Genomic DNA, 23,251 nt, shown 5'->3' with positions numbered 1-23,251 from the left:
TGTAGAAGGATATCGCGCATTTGAAACTTTAACTCTGTGTCTGGCACCACGGATAACCTCAGAATTTTAAAGATTTTATCCTCTCACTTTTAGTTTCCCTTGCAGATTTGCAGCATCCGCGGTATTTTCCTTTGAATGCATAATAGGATTTACCTCAAGAAAACCTGGAGGAACATTTTAAAAGTATAGCAACGACAACAGAGTGTAACGATTGTATGATTAACTGATTTGCTCTGCCGAAGAGTGACCCTGAGTCGAAAAAATTGCTCAGTTTTCTCTTCCCAGATGCCGCCAGAACCGCTGAGATTTTGCATCTTTTCCCCTTTTTCTTTGAGATTTCACATCCGCAATAATTTGCTTTTATATTGAACAATTTCTGTTGCTGTACGTTAGCAAGAACAATTCGGGCGGGAGAAATAGCGGTCCGTTTTGCATGAAGATTTGGTGCTGACAAATCTATTTCCACCCAAAAACTTTGAGATTTTGACACTTTGCAACTTGACCGGTTAACCTTACTTGCATTCACACTCTGCCACAACAAACACCAGATGACACCGTTTACTCTCTCTCACAATACAATCTGTGTCTTTGTAGCTTCCCACTTATATTTCACCGAATTAAACGTAACCTTCAAAGCCTTGAAGTGACAGTGCAGGTCCGGGGGTAACAACTGATGTCACATCACAAGTCACTGGTAAGAAGCGAGTAGTTGGTGCAAGCTGAAGAATTTGAGAAAGGAAGCCAAACGGAGGCTGCTGCAATGCCTGCGAGTAAAATGAGCTGGAGAGGCTGCATCACCAAAGAAGGAAATTCAAAACATCCCTCATGAGACTTTGAAGTAACTTATGAGAACCAGCAAAGATTAGACCTTGGTAGGTCATGCGGTAGAGTTTAGACTTTTATTATGAGGGTCCAGCGTTCAAGTCCCTATCAGGGCTCTTACTTTGGCTCAAGACGTTTGCTTCCCAATGAACAACAAAAAAGAAGAATAAAGAATGCAGAACGGGTCAGGGAAAATGGAAGATCGGTGACAATATCATCTTTGCTAAAGAGCAACAGCCATGGAGAATTGTCAAGAAGTTTGCTTCATTTTCAGTTCATGTTAAAATTTCTCCTGACATTGCCCTGTATTATACCACAATACATTTCTGGTCATGTTCACTCACTTCCCAGTTCGACCAATCATTTCCTGTTTGTTTACTTATCCCATGCAGTACTGCTACAAATCCAGCATTTCCAGTAATAAGTGCAATTTTACAGTTTGAAAGACCAGTGCCAATGAAAATTTTAATTTGCACTCGGAAGGCCCGTATGAGATGTCAGGAAAACTGATGTTGAATCAAAATGATTGAAATTTGTTCGAAACTTGCACGCTAATCTTGCATGCTGGTGCTGTGGCTTAGATGGTTAAAGTGCCGACAGGAGGTCCTGAGTTCAAATCTCAGCAATGCCTTCAATGGAAGTTAGCAGCTGGAGTGATGCACAACATTGCATGGTGAATGCAAAAAATGTTGGCACTGTCCCTGCAGCGCAAACCTTAAAGCTTGTTTACCCTTGTATGCTGAAGCGCTTTCTTCAAATCGTTCAACTCCCATTTCCTGCTCATCTTCAATTTTGCTCACCTACACCATCGCATTTCCTCCTCGTTTCAGCCCTGTAGAAGGATCACGCGCATTTCAAACTTTAACTCTGTGTCTGGCACCACGGATATCCTCAGATTTTTAAAGATTTTATCCTCTCACTTTTAGTTTCTCTTGCAGATTTGCAGCATCCGCGGTATTTTCCTTTGAATGCATAATAGGATTTACCTCAAGAAAACCTGGAGGAACATTTTAAAAGTATAGCAACGACAACAGAGTGTAGCGATTGAATGATTAACTGATTTGCTCTGCCGAAGAGTCACCCTGAGTCGAAAAAATTTCTCAGTTCTCTCTTCCCAGATGCCGCCAGAACTGCTGAGATTTTCCATCTTTTCCCCTTTTTCTTTGAGATTTCACATCCGCAATAATTTGCTTTTATATTGAACAATTTCTGTTGCTGTACGTTAGCAAGAACAATTCGGGCGGGAGAAATAGCGGTCCGTTTTGCATGAAGATTTGGCGCTGACAAATCTATTTCCACCCAAAAACTTTGAGATTTTGACACTTTGCAACTTGACCGGTTAACCTTACTTGCATTCACACTCTGCCACAACAAACACCAGATGACACCCTTTACTCTCTCTCACAATACAATCTGTGTCTTTGTAGCTTTCCACTTATATTTAACCGAATTAAACGTAATCTTCAAAGCCTTGAAGTGACAGTGCAGGTCCGGGGGAAACAACTGATGTCACATCACAAGTCACTGGTAAGAAGCGAGTAGTTGGTGCAAGCTGAAGAATTTGTGAAAGGAAGCCAAACGGAGGCTGCTGCAATGCCTGCGAGTAAAATGAGCTGGAGAGGCTGCATCACCAAAGAAGGAAATTCAAAACATCCCTCATGAGACGTTGAAGTAAATTATGAGAACCAGCAAAGATTAGGCCTTGGTAACTCATTCGGTAGAGCTTTAGAATTTTAATATGAGGGTCCAGCGTTCAAGACCTATCAGGGCTCTTACTTTGGCTCAAGATGTTTGCTTCCCAATGAACAACAAAAAAGACGAAGAAAGAATGCAGAACGGGTCAAGGAAAATGGAAGAGCGGTGAAAATATCATCTTTGCTAAAGAGCAACAGCCATGGAGAATTGTCAAGAAGTTTGCTACATTTTCAGTTCATTTTAAAACTCTCTCCTGACATTGTCCTGTATTAAACCACAATAGATTTCTGGTCATGTTCACTCACTTCCCAGTTCGACCAATCATTTCCTGTTTGTTTACTAATCCCATGCAGAACTGCTACAAATCCAGCATTTCCAGTAATAAATGCAATTTTGCAGTTCCAAAGAATGTTTTTATATGCACTCGGAAGGCCCGTATGAGATGGCAAGAAAACTGATGTTGAATCAAAATGATTGAAATCTGTTCTAAACTTGCACGCTAAGCTTGCATGCTGGTGCTGTGGCTTAGATGGTTAAAGCGCCTGTCTAGTAAACAGGAGATCTTGAGTTCAAATCTCAGCAGTGCCTTCAATGGAAGTTAGCAGCTGGAGTGATGCTGAACATTTCATGGTAAATGCAGAAAATGTTGTCGCAATCCCTGCAGCACGAACCTTAAAGCTTGCTTTCCCTTGTGTGCTGAAGCAATTTTTTCAAACCTTTAAACTCACATTTTCCGCTTATCTTCAATTTTGCTCACCTACACCAGCGCATTTCCTCCTCGCTTGAGCCTTGTAGAAGGATATCGCGCATTTGAAACTTTAACTCTGTGTCTGGCACCACGGATAACCTCAGAATTTTAAAGATTTTATCCTCTCACTTTTAGTTTCTCTTGCAGATTTGCAGCATCCGCGGTATTTTCCTTTGAATGCATAATTGGATTTACCTCAAGAAAACCTGGAGGAACATTTTAAAAGTATAGCAACGACAACAGAGTGTAACGATTGAATGATTAACTGATTTGCTCTGCCGAAGAGACACCCTGAGTCGAAAAAATTGCTCAGTTCTCTCTTCCCAGATGCCGCCAGAACTGCTGAGATTTTCCATCTTTTCCCCTTTTTCTTTGAGATTTCACATCCGCAATAATTTGCTTTTATATTGAACAATTTCTGTTGCTGTACGTTAGCAAGAACAATTCGGGCGGGAGAAATAGCGGTCCGTTTTGCATGAAGATTTGGCGCTGACAAATCTATTTCCACCCAAAAACTTTGAGATTTTGACACTTTGCAACTTGACCGGTTAACCTTACTTGCATTCACACTCTGCCACAACAAACACCAGATGACACCCTTTACTCTCTCTCACAATACAATCTGTGTCTTTGTAGCTTCCCACTTATATTTCACCGAATTAAACGTAATCTTCAAAGCCTTGAAGTGACAGTGCAGGTCCGGGGGTGACAGCTGTTGTCACATCACAAGTGACTGGTAAGAAGCGAGTAGTTGGTGCAAGCTTAAGAATTTGTGAAAGGAAGCCAAACGGAGGCTTCTGCTGTGCCTGCGAGTAAAATGAGCTGGAGAGGCTGCATCACCAAAGAAGGAAATTCAAAACATCCCTCATGAGACTTTGAAGTAACTTATGAGAACCAGCAAAGATTAGACCTTGGTAGGTCATGCGGTAGAGTTTAGACTTTTATTATGAGGGTCCAGCGTTCAAGTCCCTATCAGGGCTCTTACTTTGGCTCAAGACGTTTGCTTCCCAATGAACAACAAAAAAGAAGAATAAAGAATGCAGAACGGGTCAGGGAAAATGGAAGATCGGTGACAATATCATCTTTGCTAAAGAGCAACAGCCATGGAGAATTGTCAAGAAGTTTGCTTCATTTTCAGTTCATGTTAAAATTTCTCCTGACATTGCCCTGTATTATACCACAATACATTTCTGGTCATGTTCACTCACTTCCCAGTTCGACCAATCATTTCCTGTTTGTTTACTTATCCCATGCAGTACTGCTACAAATCCAGCATTTCCAGTAATAAGTGCAATTTTACAGTTTGAAAGACCAGTGCCAATGAAAATTTTAATTTGCACTCGGAAGGCCCGTATGAGATGTCAGGAAAACTGATGTTGAATCAAAATGATTGAAATTTGTTCGAAACTTGCACGCTAATCTTGCATGCTGGTGCTGTGGCTTAGATGGTTAAAGTGCCGACAGGAGGTCCTGAGTTCAAATCTCAGCAATGCCTTCAATGGAAGTTAGCAGCTGGAGTGATGCACAACATTGCATGGTGAATGCAAAAAATGTTGGCACTGTCCCTGCAGCGCAAACCTTAAAGCTTGTTTACCCTTGTATGCTGAAGCGCTTTCTTCAAATCGTTCAACTCCCATTTCCTGCTCATCTTCAATTTTGCTCACCTACACCATCGCATTTCCTCCTCGTTTCAGCCCTGTAGAAGGATCACGCGCATTTCAAACTTTAACTCTGTGTCTGGCACCACGGATATCCTCAGATTTTTAAAGATTTTATCCTCTCACTTTTAGTTTCTCTTGCAGATTTGCAGCATCCGCGGTATTTTCCTTTGAATGCATAATAGGATTTACCTCAAGAAAACCTGGAGGAACATTTTAAAAGTATAGCAACGACAACAGAGTGTAGCGATTGAATGATTAACTGATTTGCTCTGCCGAAGAGTCACCCTGAGTCGAAAAAATTTCTCAGTTCTCTCTTCCCAGATGCCGCCAGAACTGCTGAGATTTTCCATCTTTTCCCCTTTTTCTTTGAGATTTCACATCCGCAATAATTTGCTTTTATATTGAACAATTTCTGTTGCTGTACGTTAGCAAGAACAATTCGGGCGGGAGAAATAGCGGTCCGTTTTGCATGAAGATTTGGCGCTGACAAATCTATTTCCACCCAAAAACTTTGAGATTTTGACACTTTGCAACTTGACCGGTTAACCTTACTTGCATTCACACTCTGCCACAACAAACACCAGATGACACCCTTTACTCTCTCTCACAATACAATCTGTGTCTTTGTAGCTTTCCACTTATATTTAACCGAATTAAACGTAATCTTCAAAGCCTTGAAGTGACAGTGCAGGTCCGGGGGAAACAACTGATGTCACATCACAAGTCACTGGTAAGAAGCGAGTAGTTGGTGCAAGCTGAAGAATTTGTGAAAGGAAGCCAAACGGAGGCTGCTGCAATGCCTGCGAGTAAAATGAGCTGGAGAGGCTGCATCACCAAAGAAGGAAATTCAAAACATCCCTCATGAGACGTTGAAGTAAATTATGAGAACCAGCAAAGATTAGGCCTTGGTAACTCATTCGGTAGAGCTTTAGAATTTTAATATGAGGGTCCAGCGTTCAAGACCTATCAGGGCTCTTACTTTGGCTCAAGATGTTTGCTTCCCAATGAACAACAAAAAAGACGAAGAAAGAATGCAGAACGGGTCAAGGAAAATGGAAGAGCGGTGAAAATATCATCTTTGCTAAAGAGCAACAGCCATGGAGAATTGTCAAGAAGTTTGCTACATTTTCAGTTCATTTTAAAACTCTCTCCTGACATTGTCCTGTATTAAACCACAATAGATTTCTGGTCATGTTCACTCACTTCCCAGTTCGACCAATCATTTCCTGTTTGTTTACTAATCCCATGCAGAACTGCTACAAATCCAGCATTTCCAGTAATAAATGCAATTTTGCAGTTCCAAAGAATGTTTTTATATGCACTCGGAAGGCCCGTATGAGATGGCAAGAAAACTGATGTTGAATCAAAATGATTGAAATCTGTTCTAAACTTGCACGCTAAGCTTGCATGCTGGTGCTGTGGCTTAGATGGTTAAAGCGCCTGTCTAGTAAACAGGAGATCTTGAGTTCAAATCTCAGCAGTGCCTTCAATGGAAGTTAGCAGCTGGAGTGATGCTGAACATTTCATGGTAAATGCAGAAAATGTTGTCGCAATCCCTGCAGCACGAACCTTAAAGCTTGCTTTCCCTTGTGTGCTGAAGCAATTTTTTCAAACCTTTAAACTCACATTTTCCGCTTATCTTCAATTTTGCTCACCTACACCAGCGCATTTCCTCCTCGCTTGAGCCTTGTAGAAGGATATCGCGCATTTGAAACTTTAACTCTGTGTCTGGCACCACGGATAACCTCAGAATTTTAAAGATTTTATCCTCTCACTTTTAGTTTCTCTTGCAGATTTGCAGCATCCGCGGTATTTTCCTTTGAATGCATAATTGGATTTACCTCAAGAAAACCTGGAGGAACATTTTAAAAGTATAGCAACGACAACAGAGTGTAACGATTGAATGATTAACTGATTTGCTCTGCCGAAGAGACACCCTGAGTCGAAAAAATTGCTCAGTTCTCTCTTCCCAGATGCCGCCAGAACCGCTGAGATTTTCCATCTTTTCCCCTTTTTCTTTGAGATTTCACATCCGCAGTAATTTGCTTTAATATTGAACAATTTCTGTTGCTGTACGTTAGCAAGAACAATTCGGGCGGGAGAAATAGCGGTCCGTTTTGCATGAAGATTTGGTGCTGACAAATCTATTTCCACCCAAAAACTTTGAGATTTTGACACTTTGCAACTTGACCGGTTAACCTTACTTGCATTCACACTCTGCCACAACAAACGCCAGATGACACCGTTTACTCTCTCTCACAATACAATCTGTGTCTTTGTAGCTTCCCACTTATATTTCACCGAATTAAACGTAACCTTCAAAGCCTGGAAGTGACAGTGCAGGACCGGGGGTAACACCTGTTGTCACATCACAAGTCACTGGTAAGAAGCGAGTAGTTGGTGCAAGCTGAAGAATTTGTGAAAGCAAGCCAAACGGAGGCTGCTGCTATGCCTGCGAGTAAAATGAGCTGGAGAGGCTGCATCACCAAAGAAGGAAATTCAAAACATCCCTCATGAGACTTTGAAGTAACTTATGAGAACCAGCAAAGATTATGCCTTGCTAGCTCATTCGGTAGAGCTTCAGACTTTTATTATGAGGGTCCAGCGTTCAAGTCCCTATCAGGGCTCTTACTTTGGCGCAAGACGTTTGCTTCCCAATGAACAACAAAAAAGAAGAAGAAAGAATGCAGAACGGGTCAGGGAAAATGGAAGAGCGGTGACAATATCATCTTTGCTAAAGAGCAACAGCCATGGAGAATTGTCAAGAAGTTTGCTACATTTTCAGTTCATGTTAAAACTCTCTCCTGACATGGTCCTGTATTATACCACAATACATTTCTGGTCATGTTCACTCACTTCCCAGTTAGACCAATCATTTCCTGTTTGTTTACTTATACCATGCAGAACTGCTACAAATCCAGCATTTCCAGTAATAAATGCAATTTTACAGTATCAAAGAATAGTGCCACTGAATATTTTAATTTGCACTCAGAAGGCCCGTATGAGATGACAGGAAAACTGTTGTTGAATCAAAATGATTGAAATCTGTTCTAAACTTGCACGCTAAGCTTGCATGCAGGTGCTGTGGCTTAGATGGTTAAAGCGCTTGTCTAGTAAACAGTCGATCCTGCGTTCAAATCTCAGCAGTGTCTTCAATGGAAATTAACAGCTGGAGTGATGCTCAACATTTCATGGTGAATGCAGAAAATGTTGGCACAATCCCTGCAACGCGAACGTTAAAGCTTGTTTTTTTTCCCTTGTGTGCTGAAGCACTTTTTTCAAAGCTTTTAACTCCCATTTTCCGCTCATCTTCAATTTTGCTCACCTACACCATCGCATTTCCTCCTCGCTTCAGCCCTGTAGAAGGATCACGCGCATTTGAAACTTTAACTCTGTGTCTGGCACCACGGATATCCTCAGATTTTTAAAGATTTTATCCTCTCACTTTTAGTTTCTCTTGCAGATTTGCAGCATCGGCGGTATTTTCCTTTGAATGCATTATAGGATTTACCTCAAGAAAACCTGGAGCAACATTTTAAATGTATAGCAACGACAACAGAGAGTAACGATTGAATGATTAACTGATTTGCTCTGCCTAAGAGTGACCCTGAGTCGAAAAAATTGCTCAGTTCTCTCTTCACAGATGCTGCCAGAACCGCTGAGATTTTCCATCTTTTCCCCTTTTTTTTGAGATTTCACATCCGCAGTAATTTGCTTTTATATTGAACAATTTCTGTTGCTGTACGTTAGCAAGAACAATTCGGGCGGGAGAAATAGCGGTCCGTTTTGCATGAAGATTTGGTGCTGACAAATCTATTTCCACCCAAAAACTTTGAGATTTTGACACTTTGCAACTTGACCGGTTAACCTTACTTGCATTCACACTCTGCCACAACAAACACCAGATGACACCCTTTACTCTCTCTCACAATACAATCTGTGTCTTTGTAGCTTCCCACTTATATTTCACCGAATTAAACGTAATCTTCAAAGCCTTGAAGTGACAGTGCAGGTCCGGGGGTAACAACAGATGTCACATCACAAGTCACTGGTAAGAAGCGAGTAGTTGGTGCAAGCTGAAGAATTTGTGAAAGGAAGCCAAACGGAGGCTGCTGCTGTGCCTGCGAGTAAAATGAGCTGGAGAGGCTGCATCACCAAAGAAGGAAATACAAAACATCCCTCATGAGACTTTGAAGTAACTTATGAGAACCAGCAAAGATTAGGCCTTGCTAGCTCATTCGGTAGAGCTTCAGACTTTTATTATGAGGGTCCAGCGTTCAAGTCCCTATCAGGGCTCTTACTTTGGCGCAAGACGTTTGCTTCCCAATGAACAACAAAAAAGAAGAAGAAAGAATGCAGAACGGGTCAGGGAAAATGGAAGAGCGGTGACAATATCATCTTTGCTAAAGAGCAACAGCCATGGAGAATTGTCAAGAAGTTTGCTACATTTTCAGTTCATGTTAAAACTCTCTCCTGACATGGTCCTGTATTATACCACAATACATTTCTGGTCATGTTCACTCACTTCCCAGTTAGACAAATCATTTCCTGTTTGTTTACTTATCCCATGCAGAACTGCTACAAATCCAGCATTTCCAGTAATAAATGCAATTTTACAGTATCAAAGACCAGTGCCAATGAATATTTTAATTTGCACTCGGAAGGCCCGTATGAGATGTCAGGAAAACTGATGTTGAATCAATATGATTGAAATCTGTTCTAAACTTGCACGCTAAGCTTGCACGCTGGTGCTGTGGCTTAGATGGTTAAAGCGCCTGTCTAGGAAACAGGAGATCCTGAGTTCAAATCTCAGCAGTGCCTTCAAAGGAAATTAACAACTGGAGTAATGCAGAAAATTTCTTGGTAAATGCAGAAAATGTTTGCACAATCCCTGCAACGCGAACCGTAAAGCTCGTTTTCCCTTGTGTGCTGAAGCAATTTTTTCAAACCTTTAAACTCACATTTTCCGCTCATCTTCAATTTTGCTCACCTACACCATCGCATTTCCTCCTCGCTTCAGTCTTGTAGAAGGATATCGCGCATTTGAAACTTTAACTCTGTGTCTGGCACCACGGATATCCTCAGATTTTTAAAGATTTTATCCTCTCACTTTTAGTTTCTCTTGCAGATTTGCAGCATCGGCGGTATTTTCCTTTGAATGCATTATAGGATTTACCTCAAGAAAACCTGGAGGAACATTTTAAAAGTATAGCAACGACAACAGAGAGTAACGATTGAATGATTAACTGATTTGCTCTGCCTAAGAGTGACCCTGAGTCGAAAAAATTGCTCAGTTCTCTCTTCCCAGATGCCGCCAGAACCGCTGAGATTTTCCATCTTTTCCCCTTTTTCTTTGAGATTTCACATCCGCAGTAATTTGCTTTAATATTGAACAATTTCTGTTGCTGTACGTTAGCAAGAACAATTCGGGCGGGAGAAATAGCGGTCCGTTTTGGATGAAGATTTGGTGCTGACAAATCTATTTCCACCCAAAAACTTTGAGATTTTGACACTTTGCAACTTGACCGATTAACCTTACTTGCATTCACACTCTGCCACAACAAACGCCAGATGACACCGTTTACTCTCTCTCACAATACAATCTGTGTCTTTGTAGCTTCCCACTTATATTTCACCGAATTAAACGTAACCTTCAAAGCCTTGAAGTGACAGTGCAGGTCCGGGGGTAACAACTGATGTCACATCACAAGTGACTGGTGAGAAGCGAGTAGTTGGTGCAAGCTGAAGAATTTGTGAAAGGAAGCCAAACGGAGGCTGCTGCTGTGCCTGCGAGTAAAATGAGCTGGAGAGGCTGCATCACCAAAGAAGGAAATTCAAAACATCCCTCATGAGACGTTGAAGTAAATTATGAGAACCAGCAAAGATTGGGCCTTGGCAGCTCATTCGGTAGAGCTTCATACTTTTATTATGAGGGTCCAGCGTTCAAGTCCCTATCAGGGCTCTTACTTTGGCTCAAGACGTTTGCTTCCCAATGAACAACAAAAAAGAAGAATAAAGAATGCAGAACGGGTCAGGGAAAATGGAAGAACGGTGACAATATCATCTTTGCTAAAGTGCAACAGCCATGGAGAATTGTCTAGAAGTTTGCTTCATTTTCAGTTCATGTTAAAATTCTCTCCTGACATTGTCCTGTATTATACCATAATAGATTTCTGGTCATGTTCACTCACTTCCCAGTTCGACCAATCATTTCCTGTTTGTTTACTTATCCCATGCAGAACTGCTACAAATCCAGCATTTCCAGTAATAAATGCAATTTTACAGTTCCAAAGAATTTTTTAATATGCACTCGGAAGGCCCGTGTGAGATGGCAAGAAAACTGATGTTGAATCAAAATGATTGAAATCTGTTCTAAACTTGCACCCTAAACTCGCATGCTGTTGCTGTGGCTTAGATGGTTAAAGCGCCTGTCTAGTAAACAGGAGATCCTGAGTTCAAATCTCAGCAGTGCCTTCAATGGAAATTAACGGCTGGAGTGATGCTGAACATTTCATGGAAAATGTTGGCGCAATCCCTCCAACGCGAACCTTAAAGCTCGCTTTTCCTTGTGTGCTGAAGCATTTTTTTCAAACCTTTAAACTCACATTTTCCGCTCATCTTCAATTTTGCTCACCTTCCCCATCGCATTTCCTCCTCGCTTCAGCCGTGTAGATGGATATCGCGCATTTGAAACTTTAACTCTGTGTCTGGCACCACGGATAACCTCAGAATTTTAAAGATTTTATCCTCTCACTTTTAGTTTCTCTTGCAGATTTGCAGCATCCGCGGTATTTTCCTTTGAATGCATAATAGGATTTACCTCAAGAAAACCTGGAGGAACATTTTAAAAGTATAGCAACGACAACAGAGTTTAACGATTGAATGATTAACTGATTTGCTCTGCCGAAGAGTGACCCTGAGTCGAAAAAATTGCTCAGTTCTCTCTTCACAGATGCTGCCAGAACCGCTGAGATTTTCCATCTTTTCCCCTTTTTCTTTGAGATTTCACATCCGCAGTAATTTGCTTTAATATTGAACAATTTCTGTTGCTGTACGTTAGCAATTCGGGCGGGAGAAATAGCGGTTCGTTTTGCATGAAGATTTGGTGCTGACAAATCTATTTCCACCCAAAAACTTTGAGATTTTGACACTTTGCAACTTGACCGGTTAACCTTACTTGCATTCACACTCTGCCACAACAAACACCAGATGACACCGTTTACTCTCTCTCACAATACAATCTGTGTCTTTGTAGCTTCCCACTTATATTTCACCGAATTAAACGTAACCTTCAAAGCCTTGAAATGACAGTGCAGGACCGGGGGTAACAACTGATGTCACATCACAAGTCACTGGTGAGAAGCGAGTAGTTAGTGCAAGCTGAAGAATTTGTGAAAGGAAGCCAAACGGAGGCTGCTGCTCTGCCTGCGAGTAAAATGAGCTGGAGAGGCTGCATCACCAAAGAAGGAAATTCAAAACATCCCTCATGAGACGTTGAAGTAAATTATGAGAACCAGCAAAGATTGGGCCTTGGTAGCTCATTCGGTAGAGCTTCAGACTTTTATTATGAGGGTCCAGCGTTCAAGGCCCTATCAGGGCTCTTACTTTGGCTCAAGATGTTTGCTTCCCAATGAACAACAAAAAGAAGAATAAAGAATGCAGAACGGGTCAGGGAAATGGAAGAACGGTGACAATATCATCTTTGCTAAAGAGCAACAGCCATGGAGAATTGTCAAGAAGTTTGCATCATTTTCAGTTAATGTTAAAATTCTCTCCTGACATTGTCCTGTATTATACCACAATAGATTTCTGGTCATGTTCACTCACTTCCCAGTTCGACCAATCATTTCCTGTTTGTTTACTAATCCCATGCAGAACTGCTACAAATCCAGCATTTCCAGTAATAAATGCAATTTTACAGTTCCAAAGAATGTTTTAATATGCACTCGGAAGGCCCGTATGAGATGGCAAGAAAACTGATGTTGAATCAAAATGATTGAAATCTGTTCTAAACTTGCATGCTAAGCTTGCATGGTGGTGCTGTGGCTTAGATGGTTAAAGCGCCTGTCTTGTGAACAGAAGAGCCTGAGTTCAAATCTCAGCAGTGCCTTCAATGGAAATTAACAGCTGGAGTTATGCTGAACATTTCATGGTAAATGCAGAAATTGTTGGCACAATCCCTGCAACGTGAACCTTAAAACTTGCATTCCCATGTGTGCTGAAGCAATTTTTTCAAACCTTTAAACTCACATTTTCCGCTCATCTTCAATTTTGCTCACCTACACCATCGCATTTCCTCCTCGCTTCAGCCTTGTAGAAGGATCACGCGCATTTGAAACTTTAACTCTGTATCTGGCACCACGGATAACCTCAGAATTTTAAAGATTTTATCCTCTCACTTTTAGTTTCTCTTGCAGATTTGCAGCATCCGCGGTATTTTCCTTTGAATGCATAATAGGATTTCCCTCAAGAAAACCTGGAGGAACATTTTAAAAGTATAGCAACGACAACAGAGTGTAACGATTGAATGATTAACTGATTTGCTCTGCCGAAGAGTGACCCTGAGTCGAAAAAATTGCTCAGTTCTCTCTTCCCAGATGCCGCCAGAACCGCTGAGATTTTCCATCTTTTCCCCTTTTTCTTTTAGATTTCACATCCGCAGTAATTTGCTTTTATATTGAACAATTTCTGTTGCTGTACGTTAGCAAGAACAATTCGGTCGGGAGAAATAGCGGTCCGTTTTGCATGAAGATTTGGTGCTGACAAATCTATTCCCACCCAAAAACTTTGAGATTTTACACATTGCAACTTGACCGGTTAACCTTACTTGCATTCACACTCTGCCACAACAAACACCAGATGACACCCTTTACTCTCTCTCACAATACAATCTGTGTCTTTGTAGCTTCCCACTTATATTTCAACGAATTAAACGTAATCTTCATAGCCTTGAAGTGACAGTGCAGGACCGGGGGTAACAACTGTTGTCACATCACAAGTCACTGGTAAGAAGCGAGTAGTTGGTGCAAGCTGAAGAATTTGAGAAAGGAAGCCAAACGGAGGCTGCTGCTCTGCCTGCGAGTTAAATGAGCTGGAGAGGCTGCATCACCAAAGAAGGAAATTCAAAACATCCCTCATGAGACTTTGGAGTAACTTATGAGAACCAGCAAAGATTGGGCCTTGGTAGCTCATTCGGTAGAGCTTCATACTTTTATTATGAGGATCCAGTGTTCAAGTCCCTATCAGGGCTCTTACTTTGGCTCAAGATGTTTGCTTCCCAATGAACAACAAAAAAGAAGAATAAAGAATGCAGAACGGGTCAGGGAAAATGGAAGAACGGTGAAAATATCATCTTTGCTAAAGAGGAACAGCCATGGAGAATTGTCAAGAAGTTTGCATCATTTTCAGTTAATGTTAAAATTCTCTCCTGACATTGTCCTGTATTATACCACAATAGATTTCTGGTCATGTTCACTCACTTCCCAGTTCGACCAATCATTTCCTGTTTGTTTACTAATCCCATGCAGAACTGCTACAAATCCAGCATTTCCAGTAATAAATGCAATTTTACAGTTCCAAAGAATTTTTTAATATGCACTCGGAAAGCCCGTGTGAGATGGCAAGAAAACTGATGTTGAATCAAAATGATTGAAATCTGTTCTAAACTTGCACCCTAAACTCGCATGCTGGTGCTGTGGCTTAGATGGTTAAAGCGCCTGTCTTGTGAACAGGAGATCCAGTGTTCAAATCTCAGCAGTGCATTCATTTGAAATTAACAGCTGGAGTAATGCTCAACATTTCATGGTGAATGCAGAAAATGTTGGCACAATCCCTGCAACACGAACGTTAAAGCTTCTTTTCCCTTGTGTGCAGAAGCAATTTTTTCAAACCTTTTAACTCCCATTTTCCGCTCATCTTCAATTTTGCTCACCTACACCATCGCATTTCCTCCTCGCTTCAGCCCTGTCGAAGGATTGACGAACGTGATATTAAATAGTTACTTTAGATGTATTAGTTACTGTAATGTAGAGATAGGCCAGTCTCATTCTGGTGAGTTCACAGACAAAGGATTTCAGACCGCATGGCAATGCAAGGAGGAGGTGTGTCCACCAAAGGAGGAGAAAATGATGCTGTGTAATAGGGGCCAGTGGAAGGGATTGGAAGTGAGCAAATCAGAATGTCTGACTAGGTCAGGAGGGGTATAGGATGACCTATGGGAATCGTGTAGGTGAAACTTGATACCATTTGAATTGATTTGCAGAGATCCCTTTGTATCTTTGTTCATTCGCTTTCCGGGGTGTAGTAGACTGGATGTGTCTGATGCCTCTGAGATGAATCAAGCTTGCAAGCCAAATAAAATAACTAATGCTGTACCTGCAAATCCATCTCGACTTTTATTGAGGCCAGACTGACGGGTAAAGAAATTTGGGATTTGACAATTAGTGCCGAAATCCGGGATTTCTCAGGACGGTTCTGACCAACTGCGAAATCAGAATTTGACTGATTATGAACAGGAGGATGGGGAAAAAGGGCCCACAATGTACAGCTGGAAAATGACCGCGCATTGATTTTTCCCCTCTTCTTATCGTCTGATTAGTCTGGTCACTCGCGGTTGGTACAGAAAGATCGTCTCGATGAAATCAAAGGTCAGTCTGGGGATTAGAAATTTAATTGATGGGATTTCATATTGTTGATTCGGCTTGGGTTAGGTATTGGGTTGATGGGACATCTAAAAGATGATTCAATTCCAAGTATAAGTGTTTTTATGGCTGATGTGACTTCAGTAGATGGAGGTTCAGTCAAGAATAAGTGTTTTTATGGCTGATGTGACTTCAGTAGTCAAGGTTCAGTCAAGTATAAGTGTTTTTAAATCTGAAGATGATTCAATTCCATGTGTTAGTGTTTTAAATCTATAGTTGATTAAGCTAAAAAATTGTACCCTTGGGCTGTCGTGGCGAAGGGTGCAGTTCTGAGGACTAGTTGAGATTGTGGGGAATGCTGCATATTGGTTGAAGCAGAAGTCTCTCAAAGGGTTAACAGCAGCAGCCAAAATTAAAGATGACAGACAGTGCTTCTCACTCAGGCCTTGAGATAACAGCAGCATCCTGTAGTGTAATCGGATACCTTTCCTTTGAGTCAGTGAACTCCAGCAAAGTTACGTTTTGAATTAATTAAAGGAAACCAGTGGGTTTCTCCACCTCTTTGATAAAAGTTATTATTTTCGAAAGCAATTGATTGAAATTGCCAGAATCTTAAGTTTTACTTACTTGAAATAATGTTTATCTCATTTTATTTGTGAATTAATAGAAACTTAAAGAAGATCACTGACACCATTTTAAAAAGTGTAAATCTGGAGATGATAGTTGACTTTGCCAACATTTTTGTGAATGTAAGAAAAACTCGTTTCAAGAAAAATTGTTAAGATAAAGAATTAATTAAGTTGTAAATGTTATACAAGTTTGTGTTAAGCAAATCGTAAATTTAGTTCTGAGTTGAGATCAGAGCTAAGCTTGCAAGTTGCAGTACTTCAATTTGAATTTTCAAACATTTTTAAGTTTTAAAAGAACACTGTTAGAACCTTTTCAATCGTTTTGCCAAGAAAAAAAACGCGCAAGTAGAGACAGGAAAGGCTCGGGTCAAACAAAAGATGAGCTATGTACTTCAATGGCTGGCCTTGAATTGACAGAAAATGATTAATTCAATACTTTAAAAATGTCAGTAAAAGTTTTGACTGCACCTGCAGCATTGTCTGCACTAATTCCAGAACCACCAGAGTATAATAATTTATATCCAGTCACTGCTCCCCAGATTCTAATCATGCCAGTAACTCCAGCCCTTTTTGGTTGATAGTGTGGGTCCCGATTTACCATCTTCACGATCAGTAGAGAAAGAGGAGCTCTGTTCCGCAAGCCCAGTTAGCTCTAGGACCAGATCTCGGACAGCGAGAGACGGGCTTGGTCCTAACCAGAAACAATTAAGCATACCACCTAAATCCCTCCAAACCAAGGGGAAACCGCAAATTTCGAGAACAAAGGGAGCTGCAACAGATGATTTTGAAGAGAAAGACCTCCCTCTAGTGACAGGGAGGGACGTCGAAGTCTTGGAAGAACCAGAGGAAATAGCTAGAGTGCCCCCTGGTGGGACTCGGAGACAGTTGCCGATTAGGAAGATACCAATCACCTGAATTATGCTAGCCACGCTGCACTTCAGCAAGCCCATGCGTTAGACGACGATAGATGGACACAGATCCTGAATGCATTGAATAACACATTTCAAAAGCCCATAAATATTTCTGCTATCTTAGACCTAAAACCGAAGAAGACTGAAGAGCCAGAGGAATTTCTGGAGCGTTTTAATGAAATCTACCGTGGGCATTCAGGCGACTTGCCATATCAAAATGGTCAGAATTCCCCTCAATATTGTGCTATGTTAATGCATTGCCTACCACCTTCTGTGGCTACTGCTGTGACATGTAATAACATGAATTGGACAGAGAACGATCCTTCCCAGATGGCAAGGGCAGTCAGATTTTATTGGAAGGAGAGCGTAGGCCAGGAAGGAGGCTCGGTTACAAAGGTTAAGACTGAGTATGTAATGAAAAAGGATGATCTGCGACCCCAACAAGCGGCAGAAATGGTAGTTTACCAGCAGGAGCCCCAATATTGTGACTCTGGGTGGGTGGATCAGCGAGGGGGAGGATATCAAACCCACCCAAAGGGACCCTCAGCTCCTTTTTATGGCCCACCATATGCACCAACAGCTTTACAACCGACGCCCCCTCTGAGGGGCCATTGGTCTACTGGGAGAAGAGGACGGGGCAGATATAGAGGGAGCAATGCATGTTTTAATTGCGGCCGTGCAGATCACTGGCAACAGGAATGCCCCTTTAAAAGACAGGCAGCAGAAGGAGATTATCCGACCCAAAGGAGGGGGTACCCACCAAGGGGAGGACAGACGAGATACACTGACTTCTCCCAGGCAAACCCTTTCCCAACACAGGATTGACTAGCTAATTTAGTCATAAGGACTCTCCAATCGGACAGGGAACCTATTATCTCTCTGCAGATTGGAGATTAACGTCACTCATTTGTAATCGACACTGGAGCAGCCATGTCTTCTGTGCAATCAGAACTTCGACTACCATTATCCGACCACACGCAGCAATTGTCAGGGTTCCAAGGACAGGTGTGTGAGTATCCTATTTTTGAACCTGTGACAGTCACTTACGAGAATAAGTCTGCAGATCATCAGTTTGTAGTGACTACTGGATTGGACAGTAATTTGTTGGCCCGAGATTTACTGTGTATCTTCCAGCTGCAGCTCGAGTACGGAGACGAAGGGGTAACGGTCCAATCATGGAGGATGAGACAACAGTGCTATATTTCTATCACCCCCAGTGGTGAACGTTAGACATTGAACAGTCACTGCACCACGTTACCCTGGCCTATGACAGAACCAGACAAAACAGGGAGTTGGAGGACAAATACCGGCCATTAATTGGGACCGAATGGCCAGTCAAAGGTACAGCCATAGTCACGGGAAAAGAAGGTACAGCCGATTTTGTTACAATACCACCACATTTATGGCCACAGTCAGCTTCGGTAAGCCCTCATATTACACGTCAGGTCCACGACCAGTACCATGCCAGGAATCTGGGGCAAATAGTAAGGAGGGCAGTGGATCATTCGGATCCAACAGAGTACACACTTCAAGTCATGCCGGACGGCACTGCCATAAAATATTTTGAGGTCCCTGAAACAATTAACACTCGACTGCAGCATCACTGGGGACATGATGTTTTGGAATATGTCAATCCACAGGTCTGGGCGAAATACCCATCACAAGTGGGAAAGACAAATGTTACACCTATAAAGGTAACGATTAAGGATCATGTAAAGCTACCTTCCATTCGGCAATACCCCCTGAAATCCCAAGCTGCTCCGTCTATAGACAAATTAACCCAAGAGCTGTTGCAACAGGGTATTTTGGTCCCTTGCCAATCAGAATGTAACACCCCCATACTTGCTGTGCCTAAACCAGCCAAACCAGACCAGTACCGATTAGTACAGGATTTACGTTCAATCAATGCCATCGCATAGCCGTTGTTTGCTCTCACCCTCCAACAGGATATTACGGTGTGTAGCTCCCACTCGGTCATCGCACTACTGAGGCAACTGCAGACTCAGCATCTTACCGCAGCTCGTCAGAATAGGTATGAGATATACCTTTTGAACAATCCACGTCTGACATTTAAACACTGTACCACTATCAATCCAGCCTGTTTTCTTAGTGGTCCATGAAGACGCACCTGGCCACGACTGTTTAGCCTTGATTCAGGAAACTACCACAATAAGGGTCGATTTAAGTGACATTTCGTCAGAACAACCTGACATGATTATGTGTGGTCAAATATCCCACCGGGGTTTAGTTAATGACTTACTGCAGGCCCTCCTTATGCCCGCGCAGATTTCAGTTATTAAATGCGCTGCCCACACAAATGGTTAGACCCCAGTTGACGTTGGTAATGAACAAGCAGATTGTGCAGCGCGGACAGCCGCGCAAATTCAGCAAGTGATGGTGCCTAAAATGTTAAGTCAGACTAAACGATCTACTATAAATATGTCTGCTTCTGACAAGTCAATGCCAACCATCCAAGACATCATAAGGTTACAGGAGGACGCTCCTGAGAGTGATAAACAAATGTGGAAACGGTTAGGTTGTACATATGATTCTGTTTCTTCTTTATGGACCACGCCAGCACATCAGACTTGTATGTCTGATGTACTGGCTTTATGAGTCATCGAATGTGTACACTTTGCAACTCATTGTGGGGCTCAGGGGACTAGTGATTTGTTGCTGGACACTTGGTGGCACCCTAAAATGCAGGGGTTGGCCCAGAGTATCAGTAATCGGTGTTTGATTTGTCAGCAATATAACACCGGAAAAGGTATCCCTTGTGGGTTGGGGCAAACCCCATTGCCCAGTGGTCCCTTTGAGACGCTCCAAATGGATTACATTGAGTTGGAAAGGTATCAATGTTATAAATATGTTTTGGTCATTGTGGATGGGTTCAGCAGATGGGTTGAGGCATATCCGACTACCGATAATAAAGGTGCTACTGTGGTTAAAGTTCGGATGCGGGAAATCATTCCCCGGTACAGTAGACCAGCTCAGTTGAGTTCTGATAACGGGCCTCATTTTCTTGGACAGATTAACTTGCCTCCCTTCTCCAGTGCTATTTTACAGGTGTGGAGCATGATGGGGTGGCTATGCACCGTCTGTGTGATATTTGGCCTCACCTCGCTTGGAGTGTTATTGGCGACGGACATAGAAAAGGGGAATATTATCTATATTTGTAACCCCAACCAATCTACAAGGATACATCACCTATGCAAAGGTGATGTTCTTCGCTGCCCCCATATACGAAGACATAGTATCGACTCATGGAAGGTCGTCAAAGTTAAGGAGAATGCAGGAGTCATGAAGCAATTGCACTGGTCCCGGCGGTGGGAAGGGAACATTATATGGACATTGCCTCGTTTTTGGAGTACATGTAAGTTTGATTTTGGATGTGTTAAGATTGGTGCGATAAAGGTAACATCAGACCGTCAGGAGAGCGTAGGAAGAGATTGTGAGAGAGCGAGAGGGACGAGAGAGAGGACGGGGCGTGTGAGAAGGGAAGTACAGCTAGAACGTAGGTTATCGGGAGATACACTTAATTTAGTTAAAGGCCAAACTGAGGAAATCCTGGGTAGTATGAATCACTTCTACCAGATTTACCACTGCTTGTATGGCCACGGACGGGTTGTCTGCTACCCAATACCCGCAGCTGTGTCTAGGTTATTTTCTGTTTCACCGCTTTGGGGAACTCCCCAAACGGTGGTTCATTGTCAACGTTCCGAGCCACCGCCCGAGCAAGTCACTCTTCCTTACGATCCGGGTTCCGTACCACCGGCTATTTGCCTATCCCTTCCTCGGGATAATTCCCATTCACAGTATGATAGGCTGCAACGGTGGAGGGCATATATACCTAGCCACTTCACTCCCAATAGGGATTCCCGGTCGTACGAGAATTGTTTCAGCAGTGAAGGATACGGCTGTTTGCTGGTACAGGTGGAAACGAATATAACATGTCTGTTCCCCACCTGTACGGACAGGAGGTGCCATATCACCCAGGCGTCTGGCCAATGCGTTTGTTACAACACCACTTGCGTTCCATTGAACGCCGGCCTCCAGCTCCTTTGTGGCTGGGGGAATGTCTCTCATATCACTGTTGGGACGAGGGCTTTCCGCATTGCTAGGCGGTCCGAATGGGCGTTTCGAAGCTAGATAAACTGGGCTACTGGGGGGTTCCTTGGCTGTCAGCAATAGGAATTATTTTATTTGTGGCCTTACCATCTTGGGAAATGAAACCTTGGGAGCCCTCGGGGCAATAACCAAGGAATTGCCTCAGCTACGGTTGTTTGCAATGCAGAACCGGTATGCTCTTGACTATCTTCTGGCCCATGAGGGTGGGGTATGCGCCATAGTGCAGGACAAGTGTATCATGGGAGTTCAGGACTTGACCGCTAACATCCCACTAAATTTATGGATCACAGACGGGATCACCGAGACGGAATGCACGATCTTGGCGCTTGGGGTAACTGGGGATTTGGAGGTTGGAAGGACTGGTTGATAAATATGGTCATGCATTTAGTGGTGGCTATCGGCTGCATCTTTGTGGGCCCAGCCATCCTTAAATGTGTGATGGGTAGAATGTGGGGTACACTGGAACAGATCAACGCCCCTAAAATCTTAGCTGTCAAAATCCATGAGGGTGCAGCTACGCCAGGAATTGGAAATGCAGTGACAGATCTTTTTAGATGAGGGACCGTAGCTATGGATTTGATAGTTCGGTTATCATGGAATGATAAAAGGAGGGAATGACGAATGTGATATAAAATAGTTACTTTAGAGATATTAGTTCCTGTAATGTAGAGATACGCCAGTCTCATTCTGGTGATTTCACAGACAAATGATTTCAGACCGCATGGCAAAGCAAGGAGGAGGTGTGTCCACCAAAGGAGGAGAAAAGGATGCTGGGTAATAGGGGCCAGAGGAAGGGATTGGAAGTGAGCCAATCAGAATGTCTGACTAGGTCAGGAGGGGTATAGGATGACCTATGGGAATCGTGTATGTGAAACTTGATACCATTTGAATTGATTTGCAGAGATCCCTTTGTCTCTTTGTTCATTCGCTTTCCGGGGTGTAGGAGACGGGATGTGTCTTATGCCTCTGAGATGAATCAAGCTTGCAAGTCAAATAAAATAACTAATGCTGTACCTGCAAATCCATCTCGACTTTTATTGAGGCCAGACTGACGGGAAAAGAAATTTGGGATTTGACAGGATCACGCGCATTTGAAACTTTAACTCTGTGTCTGGCACCACGGATATCCTCAGAATTTTAAAGATTTTATCCTCTCACTTTTAGTTTCTCTTGCAGATTTGCAGCATCCGCGGTATTTTCCTTTGAATGCATAATAGGATTTACCTCAAGAAAACCTGGAGGAACATTTTAAAAGTATAGCAACGACAACAGAGTGTAACGATTGAATGATTAACTGATTTGCTCTGCCGAAGAGTGACCCTGAGTCGAAAAAATTGCTCAGTTCTCTCTTCCCAGATGCCGCCAGAACCGCTGAGATTTTGCATCTTTTCCCCTTTTTCTTTGAGATTTCACATCCACAGTAATTTGCTTTAATATTGAACAATTTCTGTTGCTGTACGTTAGCAAGAACAATTCGGGCGGGAGAAATAGCGGTCCGTTTTGCATGAAGATTTGGTGCTGACAAATCTATTTCCACCCAAAAACTTTGAGATTTTGACACTTTGCAACTTGACCGGTTAACCTTACTTGCATTCACACTCTGCCACAACAAACGCCAGATGACACCGTTTACTCTCTCTCACAATACAATCTGTGTCTTTGTAGCTTCCCACTTATATTTCACCGAATTAAACGTAACCTTCAAAGCCTTGAAGTGACAGTGCAGGTCCGGGGGTAACAACTGATGTCACATCACAAGTCACTGGTAAGAAGCGAGTAGTTGGTGCAAGCTGAAGAATTTGTGAAAGGAAGCCAAACGGAGGCTGCTGCTGTGCCTGCGAGTAAAATGAGCTGGAGAGGCTGCATCACCAAAGAAGGAAATACAAAACATCCCTCTTGAGACTTTGAAGTAACTTGTGAGAACCAGCAAAGATTAGACCTTGGTAGCTCATTCGGTCGAGCTTCAGACTTTTAATATGAGGGTCCAGCATTCAAGTCCCTATCAGGGTTCTTACTT

At 42.5% G+C, this 23,251-nt stretch overlaps 5 non-coding genes across 5 annotated transcripts; all 5 read left to right on the top strand.

The window, feature by feature from the left end:
* The first annotated feature begins 3,031 nt into the window (after positions 1-3,031).
* Positions 3,032-3,105, top strand: trnat-agu (transfer RNA threonine (anticodon AGU)). Its single transcript has one exon. It is a non-coding gene; the product is annotated as a tRNA-Thr (tRNA).
* A 3,233-nt stretch (positions 3,106-6,338) lies between these two features.
* trnat-agu (transfer RNA threonine (anticodon AGU)) lies at positions 6,339-6,412 on the top strand. Its single transcript has one exon. It is a non-coding gene; the product is annotated as a tRNA-Thr (tRNA).
* Positions 6,413-9,673: 3,261 nt separating this feature from the next.
* Positions 9,674-9,747, top strand: trnap-agg (transfer RNA proline (anticodon AGG)). The gene has a single exon. It is a non-coding gene; the product is annotated as a tRNA-Pro (tRNA).
* A 1,579-nt stretch (positions 9,748-11,326) lies between these two features.
* Positions 11,327-11,400, top strand: trnat-agu (transfer RNA threonine (anticodon AGU)). Its single transcript has one exon. It is a non-coding gene; the product is annotated as a tRNA-Thr (tRNA).
* Positions 11,401-12,962: 1,562 nt separating this feature from the next.
* Positions 12,963-13,036, top strand: trnat-ugu (transfer RNA threonine (anticodon UGU)). Its single transcript has one exon. It is a non-coding gene; the product is annotated as a tRNA-Thr (tRNA).
* Positions 13,037-23,251: the final 10,215 nt, after the last annotated feature.

The sequence above is a fragment of the Scyliorhinus torazame genome, chromosome 4, assembly GCF_047496885.1.
Source record: "Scyliorhinus torazame isolate Kashiwa2021f chromosome 4, sScyTor2.1, whole genome shotgun sequence".
NCBI classification, from domain to species: Eukaryota; Metazoa; Chordata; class Chondrichthyes; order Carcharhiniformes; family Scyliorhinidae; genus Scyliorhinus; species Scyliorhinus torazame.
This window is presented reverse-complemented; position numbering and strand designations above follow the sequence as displayed.